The sequence below is a fragment of the Cupressus sempervirens genome, chromosome 2 (genome assembly GCF_028749045.1).
Source record: "Cupressus sempervirens isolate cs-2001-9-10 chromosome 2, ASM2874904v1, whole genome shotgun sequence".
Classification (NCBI taxonomy): Eukaryota; Viridiplantae; Streptophyta; class Pinopsida; order Cupressales; family Cupressaceae; genus Cupressus; species Cupressus sempervirens.
The window spans coordinates 692970369-692981590 of record NC_143119.1 but is presented as its reverse complement, the minus strand read 5'-3'; positions in this window follow the sequence as shown (position 1 = coordinate 692981590).

The following is an 11222-nucleotide window of genomic DNA, read 5'->3' as shown; positions in this document are numbered from 1 at the left end:
AGGTGTTAGTGCTCTATAGCTTTTCAAATATGGAATCAAGACTCCTAAGAGCCTTTTCTCCAAGGTCTCTATGAGTCTCAGATCTTGGGAGGATATGCAAGTCCAGTTATGTCTTGCTCATCCAAATCATCATACTTTTAATTTGTTTCTCTCTGCCATTCCTAATCATTTTCTTCACAAGTTGGGAATCCAATCTGTGTGACCTTGGTGGAAAGACTAGAAGTGGTATAGCTTAGGGTATCAATGGCTTTCTCTCCATCTCCCTATGGTTGATACTCTCAACCAACGATGGCATCTTCAATATTCTCCTCGTCATTGGCAGGTTTGATTTGATACTATTTGGGATGCTATCATTGAGCCTAAGATTGCCCATTTTACCTTGTGCCTATTATTTTAAGGGCTTCCCCTTGGGTCACGGCTCAAATATCTTGGTGTTCTCGATCCTTGATGTCCTTTTTGTGGGCATCTTGAGTCATTTTTGCATATTTTTTGGTTCTATAAGCATGTTCAAAAGTATTGGCAATGGATAAATGATTTTTTTAAGCCTTTTAGGCCAAAACCCTTTTCTTGGCACATGATTGTGTTGGGTGATTCCCTGAGGATTCCTCATCAATTTACCTAGATCTGGCATACTTTCAGGATGGAGATTTTGGTTACTTTGTGGAAAGATAGGAATGATGTTCTTTTCACTCACAACTTTCTTGATATCAATGTTGCTATGTACACTAAAGCATGCATTTGTAATAATGTCATGTTGCAGATCCAAGTCCAAGCCAACAAGGTGGCACTAGAAGTAGCCCACCTTCACGAATTGCTCAATCATTGGGGTAACGCACCTCACATAGTCCCTAGAGTTCCTCCTAACTCTTTGGCTGACAACACTCTGCCTTGGGGCCATCATCAAGGTCACACTTCTTCTGCTTGTCGCTTGCGTATGTCATGCTCACAGGCTCCCCATCACCGCTCTCCTAGTGTTGGCAATGGTGGTCGAAGGAATCACTCGACTTCTTTACCTTGCCGCGGTTCTAGCTAGTCTCGATTCTTATGGCTCACCCTCCTATTGCTCCTGTTGTCTCTGGTGGCTCCAAGTGGTCTTTCCCACACCTGGATCTGGAAATTTGTCCATCACGGGCAGACAAAAAGACAAAGAGAAAGTTGTTGATGAAGACGTTGCTGATGGTTGGACTGTTCCTAGCCCACCTACCAATCCCAAGGATTCCTAGAGTTATAATGATCATGATGATCTCCCCCCTCCGACTAGCACTGTTCTTGCAACCTGAGGGAGTTGCTTATATGTTTTTTTGATGAATAATTGTTGTTTGCGGCTTGAGGGAGCTGCTTATATATTTTTTTGTGAATTTGTAACATGTATATTAATTTATTAATAGAAAGTGTTTATTCATTAAAAAAATGTAAAACATTTTTAAAAACATTTTAAATTCTTTTATACTCCATCATTAAATGGAATATGAGTTCAACTAAAGTTGTATTAAACTATTATAATATAAAAATAGATCAGAATATCACTATACTTAAAATAGTTTAACTATAATATTGTTCTGGCAGTTGTATTCAAAAGAGGTGCAATAGTTACATTAGTAGCAAGATATAATATAAATTGATTTTAAGATATTAAAAGTTTAAGTAAGAATTAGTACAAGTTAATATTTAGATTATTTTAAAATGATTAGTTTGGTATAGTATCAATCAATTTGATTTACAATTTAATAAAAAATAGAACATAACTTAAATTGTTTTAATAGGTACTATTATTCATATTATTGTTTATTATATTTCATTTTAGTTACATTATTAGTTTTTAGTGTTTAATATGTTTTTTACCAAAGTAAATGATCTAGATATAACCTAATTCAACTCAATCCTTATTTTGAATATAATCTAAAGACATTTTATATTATGTATTAATATTTGAATATTATATTATTAGGTATAAGATTTTAACTCTAAAACAAAGTTTAGTTCTATAGCATATTATATGTTATTAATATAATCATTTTATATTCTTCAACATTAATCTTATATTATTAAAATTATATAAATTCATAACATAATAAAAAAAATTATAGTATATTAAATATGTCATTTATATTATTATTTTGTATTCTTTAACATTAATCTTATATTAATAAAACTGTATAAATTCATAACATAATAAAAAATATTTGAAAATTTATTTTTTTTCATAGCTTTGTTTAGAACTTAAATATCTATAGAATAGTTTGAAAATTTCTTAATTAAATTTTAAAATATTCTCAATTTCAATTTATTCTATAGATTATTTTACCCATTCTAGTGTTCTTGTAAAGTTTTTTTAGTTCTATATCGAAACTTACAAAGTAAGGTTTCATAAGCTTACCTAAGTAGCTCACTAACTAAACTTATTATGCAAATGCCCCACTAATAATGATGAGTGCCTCTAAAGAAGTTTCCTAGCCTTGGACCCTATTCTTCAATGTTAAGACTTTTTCTCACCTAGAAAGGAACGTTAGTCTTTTTACTTGAGTTGTTTTGTTTTTTGTTTTTTGTTTTATTTCTTTTTGAACAATGTTTAGTGCTCTTATTGTTGGTTGTTGCTCTAAATTGTATGCTTTCAAACCTTTAGACCTATTGTGATCACTTATTGGACGTTAATAAATTAATCTTATCGACACAGCCCCTTTGTCCAACTTATCACTAATAGACCACTCGAGCTTATTATTTGACTAAATAGGTTTATGCTATAATTAATTATTGACTAAATATGTTTTTGTCTTAATTCTATTTGATATAACAACAAATATCACCAATCTCTTCAATAACAAAGCTATAATGAGAAAATAATTTATAGAATACAAACAAATTATAACTTTAGGTCCTGCATTAATTATATATAAATAATTTTAAATGCATAAAAAATGAATTGAAATAATTTTACAATTTTTAACTATGTAAAATGGTTAGGCCCTTAAGCTTTTTACTTTCAAACTTTGTAAAAAATACTTAATACAATATGATTCAATTAGGACCATTAACGATGCTAAGACTTACATGAGTTCATAAACTATGAATCATAATAATGAAAAAAATGAATTGTCATTATGAATATGCACTATATTAAAATTGTATTTTTTTAAAGTATTTAAAGCATACACAAATTGATATCACTATACAAATAAAATAATTAATGATTATCTGTTGAAACTAACATTGGCATGATGTGATGGTCAAGTTGTGTTATTTCTGTCATCAAATCTCATTGAAAATGAGATCCTCCATTTGATAAGTATTTCTATTTACTTTATTTACATAAAAACCCTTAAAAAATGAAAACTTGATAAAGTTATCCCCTACTCTATAAAATGGAAAAGCTCATTTCTACTTAATTAATAATAAGAAAACTCAAGAAATTTCAAATGAAAAAAGTTAAAAATAAATACGGCTAATATTTGTTTAAAGTTATTAAAATAATTGTGATAATCTTTCAATTATGACAATTGCACTAAAGATATCTTAGTAAATAGCACTTTGAAAATTGAAAAAGAGATATTTAAAAGATGTAATGTCTGTCTATTCTCATCACATGCACTACAAAGCCCTCGAGTTGTGTGAAGCCACAGGTTGTGTTCATTATACCACATGGAACAAGTAATGGAGATTTGTTGTTTTAGATTTCTATAGATAGAGGGCTCGTAGTGGACATCGGATAAACACAAAACTAAATCAGATATCTTACCAAGGGAGACACATTATTTAAATTTAAATTTCTATTTTATATTTGATGATTAAGTGTGTTGGGTAGCCACTATCTTTCTAATGGTTATTATACTCATAGTAGATTTCAATCTATTTGTAAGTAGAAAGTTGAAGGAGAGGCAATTGAGGGGGATATTTGTTTGCTCATGGCCAATGATATACTTTAAATCGGAAAGCTAGTAATGCTTTGTTTTTATCATTGTTATTAATTAATTTTGATTATTGGTTAAAATATGTAAACTTCATATTGAGAGTTATTGATGGTAATACAAGCATTAGCATCTCCAAAATGCATCTCCACAGACTGGAGAAACCCAAAGCTTGGAGCATATAGCCAAAATGAAGGGACATTCAATTCAATCATAAGCTTTGGAAAAATCAATTTCAAAAATTGAAAAAGAGATACCCCACTCTGTTTCAAAATCAATTTGATCATAATTTTTGGCAAAATAAATTTCAAATTCAAATTAAATTTGATTGCTCACCATGTTTCTTTGCGTTTGGTGTGTGGCATTTCCTTGCCTGAATCTTCCCAGCTCGTCAATGGTCACTTTATTGATGACTCATTTCTCACTCTCTTGGAGGACGAGGAGAATATCACTAATGCCTTGCAATGCTTGGATACCTTTTGTCAAGCTTTTGGTTAAGCTATTCAACGGCACAAGATGCTCTATTATAGGCAATCCTTTCTTTCAGCTCTGCCTTGGCTTGCTCAATTTGAGTGGAAATGGGTCACTCATGGGGAGATTTTCTGCTCTCTAGGCATCCCCTTTTCCTTTCAAGCTTCTCTAGTAGATTTATGGAATGTTGAGCTCATAAAAATTGAGAAAAAGCTTGACTACTGGATTACCAAACCCCTCTCTCCTACGAGGAAATTCTAGATTTTCTCGAAAGCACTGGGTGCTACTCATGTGTATTACTCCTCTTGTTGGGCTCCCTTCAAAGCCTCCTACCTCAAGCTGGAATGCTTGCTTCGTGGCTTTCTTTGGGCTTCTGGTTCTGATCATCATGACTTTCACCAAGTTGCCTAGGATTTTTGTTGTCTTCCTAAAGAGTCTGGAGGTCTTGGCCTTCTTTCCACACAGAAGCAAGGGCTTGTGCTTTGTGCTAAGTGGATTATCCATGCTCTCATCGGTGATGAAGCTTGGAAAGTGTTGGTTCAACACTATATCTCTTCTGGATTTCCTATTAACAAGCCTGCGTGGAAGCGGATTGGTCTTCAGACCCTTCTCATTGTGCAGGAACCTATTCATATCCAAGGCTCTTCTGTTATCAAGAGCATTTGGAAAGCTTGGGAAGCTATGAAGCCTTGGCTTCGCTAAGATGGTGATGGGTTTCGTGATGGGCTTTCTTTAAATCAGCAGAACCTTTGGTGGTCCTCGTTGTTTTCCATTCAGGGTGTTCCTCTGGCCAAGACTCAAGGTGCCAGTGCTCTGCAGTTTTTCAAACGCGACATCAAGACTCCTAAGGACTTTTTTTCCAAGGTCTCTATGAGTCTTAGATCTTGGGAGGATATGCAAGTCCAGTTATGTCTTGCTCATCCAGATCGTCATACTTTTGATTTGTTGCTCTTTGCCATTCCTGATCATTTTCTTCACAAGTTGGGAATCCAATCTGTGCGACCTTGGTGGAAAGACTAGAAGTGGTATAGCTTAGGGTATCAATGGCTTTCTTCCCATGTCCCTATGGTCGATACTCTCAACCAGCGATGGCATCTCCAATATTCTCCTCATCATCGGTGGGTTTGAATTGATACTATTTGGGATGCTATCACTAAGCCTAAGATTGCCCATTTTGCCTTGTGCCTAATGTTTTAAGGGCTTCCCCTTGGGTCGTGGCTCAAACATCTTTGTGTTCCTAATCCTCAGTATCCTTTTTGTGGGTATCTTGAGTCATTTTTGCATATTTTATGGTTCTGTAGGCATCCTCAGAAGTATTGGCAATGGATAAATAAATTTTTTAAGCCTTTTAGGCTACAACCCTTTTCTTGGCACATGATTATGTTGGGTGATTCCTTGAGGATTCCTCATCAATTTACCCAAATCTGGCATACTTTTAGGATGGAGATTTTGTTTGCTTTGTGGAAAGATAGGAATGATGTTCTTTTTACTCACATCTTTCTTGATATCAACGTTGCTATGTACACTAAACCATGCATTTGTAATAATGTCATGTTGCAAATCTAGGTCTAGGCCAACAAGGTCACGCTAGAGATAGCCCACCTTTAGGAATTGCTCAATCATTAGGGTAACACACCTTGCACAGTCCCCAGAGTTCCTCCTGACTCTTTGGCCGACCACACTCTACCTTGGGGCCATCATCAGGGTCTCAGTTCTTCTACCCATCGCTCGCATATGTCGTGCTCGCAAGCTACCCGTCACCACTCTCCTAGTGGTGGCAATGGTGGTTGGCGGCACCGCTCGGCTTCTCCGCCTTGCCGTGGTTCTGGCTAGTCTAGATTCCTGTGGCTCCCCCTCCTGTTGCTCATGTTGTCTCTAGTGGCTCCAAGTGGTCTTTCCCCCACCTCGATCTGGCAATTACTCTTTCGCAAGCAAAGGAGAGAGGCAAAGAGAAAGTTGTTGATGAAGATGTTGCTGATGGCTAGATTGTTCCTAGCCCACCTACCAATCCTAAGATTCTTGGAGTTACAATGATCGTGATGATCTCCCCCCTCCGATTGGCACTACTCTTGTGGCCTAAGGGAGCTGCTTATATTTTTTTTTGACGAATAATTGTTGTTTGCAGCCTGAGGGAGCTACTTATATGTTTTTTTTTGTGAATTTGTAACAAGTATATTAATTTATTAATAGAAAGGGTTTATTCATCAAAAAAAAAAATTAAAACATTTTAAATTTTTTTATACTCTATCATTAAATGGAATGTGAGTTTCAACTAAAGTTGTATTAAAATATTATAATATAAAAATAGATTTGAATATCACTATATTTAAAATAGTTTAACTATAATATCATTTTAGCATTTGTATTCAAAAGAGGTGCAATAGTTACATTAGTAGTAAGATATAATATAAATTAATTTTAAGATATTAAAAATTTAAATAAGAATTAGTACAAGTTAATTTTTAAATTATTTGAAAAATATTAGTTTGGTATAGTATCAATCAATTTGATTTACAATTTAATAAAAATCAGAATAAAAGTTATGATTGTATTTCTAGGTTATGGTTACTATTTTGTGTATTAAAATAATATAGCATGATTTGCGATAGAATTTTATGAGTAAAAAATATGATTTAATTAATTGTAAAAAAATAACTTAAATTGTTTTAATAATTACTATTATTCATATTACTATTTATTATATTTCATTTTAATTACATTATTAGTTTTAGTGTTTAATATGTTTTTTACCAAAGTAAATGATTTAGATATAACTTAATTCGACTCTCTTATTTTGAATATAATCTAAAGACATTTTATATTATGTATTAATATTTAAATATTATATTATTAGTCATAAGATTTTAACTCTAAAACAAAGTTTAGTTCTATAGTATATTATATGTTATTTATATAATTATTTTATATTCTTCAACATTAATCTTATATTATTAAAATTATATAAATTCATAACATAATAAAAAAAATTATAGTATGTTAAATATGTCATTTTTATTATTATTTTATATTCTTTAACATTAATCTTATATTATTAAAATTGTATAAATTCATAACATAAAAAAAAATATTTGAAAATATTTTTATTTTTTCCATAGCTTTGTTTAGAACTTAAATATCTATAGAATAGTTTGAAAATATCTTAATTAAATTTGTAAATATTCTCAATTTCAATTTGTTCTATAGATTATTTTACCCATTTTAGTGTTCTTGTAAAGTTTTTTTTTTAGTTCTATATCGAAACTTACAAAGTAAGATTTCACAAGCTTACCTAAGTAGCCCACTAACTAAACTTATTATGCAAATGCCCTGCTAATAATGATGAGTGCCTCAAAGTTTCCCAACCTTGGACACTATTCTTCAATGTTAGACTTTTTCTCACCTAAAAAGGAACCTTAATCTTTCTACTTGAGTTTTTTGTTTTCTTTTTTATTTCTTTTTGAACAATGTTTAGTGCTCTTGTTGTTGGTTGTTGCTCTAAATTGTATGCTTTCAAACCTTTAGTCTTTCTACTTGAGTTTTTTGTTTTCTTTTTTATTTCTTTTTGAACAATGTTTAGTGTTCTTGTTGTTGGTTGTTGCTCTAAATTGTATGCTTTCAAACCTTTAGACCTGTTGTGATCACTTATTGAACATTAATAAATTTATCTTATTGACATAGCCCCTTTGTCCAACTTATCGCTAATAGACCACTCGAGCTTATTATAACAGATCACTCATTATAGCCGATCACTCGAACTTATTCTACTTTAGGTTTTCAATCACAGTCACATATGTTTACAACTGATGCTCAATGTAGAAAAAATGATCTAGCCAAAAAGCCCCATTAGGCCTCAAGATCTTATAAATATAATCTAATATAAATTTGGGTAGTTGGGTAGGAATCCACTTATTAAGTACATGCATGGTTTGAATCTGTTGAATCCTCCTTATTTGAAGCCTAAAAAACAAGAAAATCAATACATAAAAACAGTAAGAGAGAATGTAAAAAGCAAAAGATGCGACGATAAATAAAAAGAATTGACAAAGGAAAAGGAGCAAGCCAAGCGAGTCACTAAAAACACGAAGCTAATGCCAAGTTTATATATATATAAGAACCTGTAAATAAATATATACAAATATATATATATATATATATATATATATATATATATATATATACCAAAAATTATACTAAATATTTAGTGTATATATATATATATAGAAAAGCTTGAAAATCAATAAGAACCTCAAAAAAAGACTCAACTAATAAAAATATAATACAACCCAAAAAAGTTAATATTTATAAATTAATACATACATACAAAAATACATGCTAGAAAATAAATAAGAGCCTCTAAAAACAAACAAACATATATATATATATATATATATATATATATATATAAACAAACAAACAAACAACTATATAGATATACAAATATGCAAATATATATATACAAACAAACAGCTATAAAAATATACAAATATGCAGATATATATACAAATATATATGTGAACCTATATATATATATACACACCAAAAATAAATATTATATATATCCAATTTTATATATATATAAGCTTGAAAATCAATAAAAACCTCAAAAAGAAGACTCAACTAAATAAATTATAAATTAATACATTCATACAAAAATACATGCTAGAAAATAAATAAGAGCCTCTAATAAAACCGACTACAAAAAAGTAAGGCAACCAGAAAATAAAAGCTATAAAAGCTAGAAAATAAATAAAACCTCTAAATAGACCCATCCAAATAAAAATATAAAACAACCAAAAAGGTAAAAACTACACACTAATACAAACACACAAAAAAAAAACATGCTAGGAAATAAATATGAACCTCTAAAGACCCGTCTATAAAGTAAAATGGCCAAGACGTGAATATATGCAAGCAAGTGCACCATATATATATATATATATATATATAAACCTATAAGTCCAAAAAATGAAAATAAAATATATAAAAAATGAACCTAAAAAAAAAATTTAAAATAACAATACTAAATGCAATAATAATAATAATACTAATAACAAAGATATTAAAAATAATAATAAATAGCAATAATAAAATTAAATAAACCACTAAATAGAACAATAAATAAGAAATAAAATCCTAAGATACCCAAGAGCAAACCAAACAAAATATAAAAATGAATACAAACACTAGGGGAAAGAAATATAAATATCAACAAAAATAAATGAAATAAAAAAAATACAAGAAAAAAATAAATAAATAAAGTCTAATGAACAATTAAAAAGACCTAAGACTCACAGGAGCAGTCCAGAAAAATATAAATATAAGAAACACAAACATGAGTGGAAGAGAAGCACAAACCACAAAGCACGCGAGCAACTAGAAAGGAGCAAGGCGAACATGACAAGGACCGAAGAGACACCACCTTAATGGAAAGAGCACAAACCACCCAAGCAGAGGAGAGGGGGGGGCAAGGGGGGGGGGGGGAGGGGGAAGAGAGCCAAGGGGACAAACCAACGAAGAGGAGGAGCAGAAGCAAGGGGAAGAAAGGGACGGAGGAAGATTAGCCTCCAAGATAGTCTTGGGAAGCAAGCATAGGCTGCCAAGCGAGGTTCAGGGTCCAACCATCATCACGGTCGAGGTTGATGGGGTGATTGCTGTGATTTCAATGGCTTCCTTGAGCTTCTTTTTTAAAAAGTTGTCCTCTTTGGCAAGGATTTGCATGTTTTCCAAGCAAATGTGATGCTTGGTTGAAAACAAATGCTCAGCTAAGGCCGACTTGTAGACCCTATCATGTCTAATGTCAACAACGTGCTCTTTGATACAAATGTGGAAAGAGCGGCCTGTTTCTCCAATATAAGGTGTGCCATAGCAACAGGGTATTTTGTAAACTCCTGAGCTAGAGAGAATATCTCTAAAGTCCTTAATAGGAGGGACCTTGTTCTTAAGCTTGTGCAATGTCAACTTGTTGAGAAATTGTGGGCTGTAATATATATAATACTCTGCCACGAGATGATCAAATGGGGGCCTAAAACTAGTCATTTGCAGAAAATTTTCAACTTGCCCATAAGCTCAAATTTCCCTGGAGACGAGATTACTAAAGACGGCTCAAAATGTGAATAGAAAAGTCATTTGAGGAGCTCTTACGCACTTTGTCCTCAGATTACATGGCCTCATCTACAGCGCTTTATTCACCGGCAACATTTTGAATCTACAGCATCTAAACGTAATTGCAATGGCGGTAGAACAAAATAAATCCGACTGCACAAAATGTTTTGGAAAATGTCACAAATTTTTCACCCTTTCTGTGGCACTATTTTCTCTTTTGTCAACATCGGACATTGAAATCGACACTTAATTTCACCAAACAAGATATTTCAAATTTTAAAAAGTTCGATACAAGATTATTAAATGAGATACATGTCAACTCCATGAGTTTAGATGATAGCTATTATTAAAATTAGGGCCCGTTTGGTTGCTGGAATAGCACGGGAATTGGCATTGAAAATTAGAATACGATTTATATTCTCTGTTTGGAATGCAGAATAGGATTACGAATTCCCAAAATAGCTCTAAATGAGCTTTTGTCTAATCCCAAAAATACTTGTAATTGGATTTGCCCTTCCCATTCTCAATCTCATTTAATCATATTTGACAATCTGTCGCGTCCATGTTAGGTGAGTGATATTTTTGGGGTTAGGTTGAACTCCTGCTCATTTTGTCGTTTGTTGTTTGTGAAGAAATCGAAGGAATCGAAGGAATCGAAGTTGGCTCAGCTCCATGTCAGAGATTACAGTGATATATTATCTCATGGCACTAGCCTTGAGCAACCGATAGGGAATTGACTTGGACACT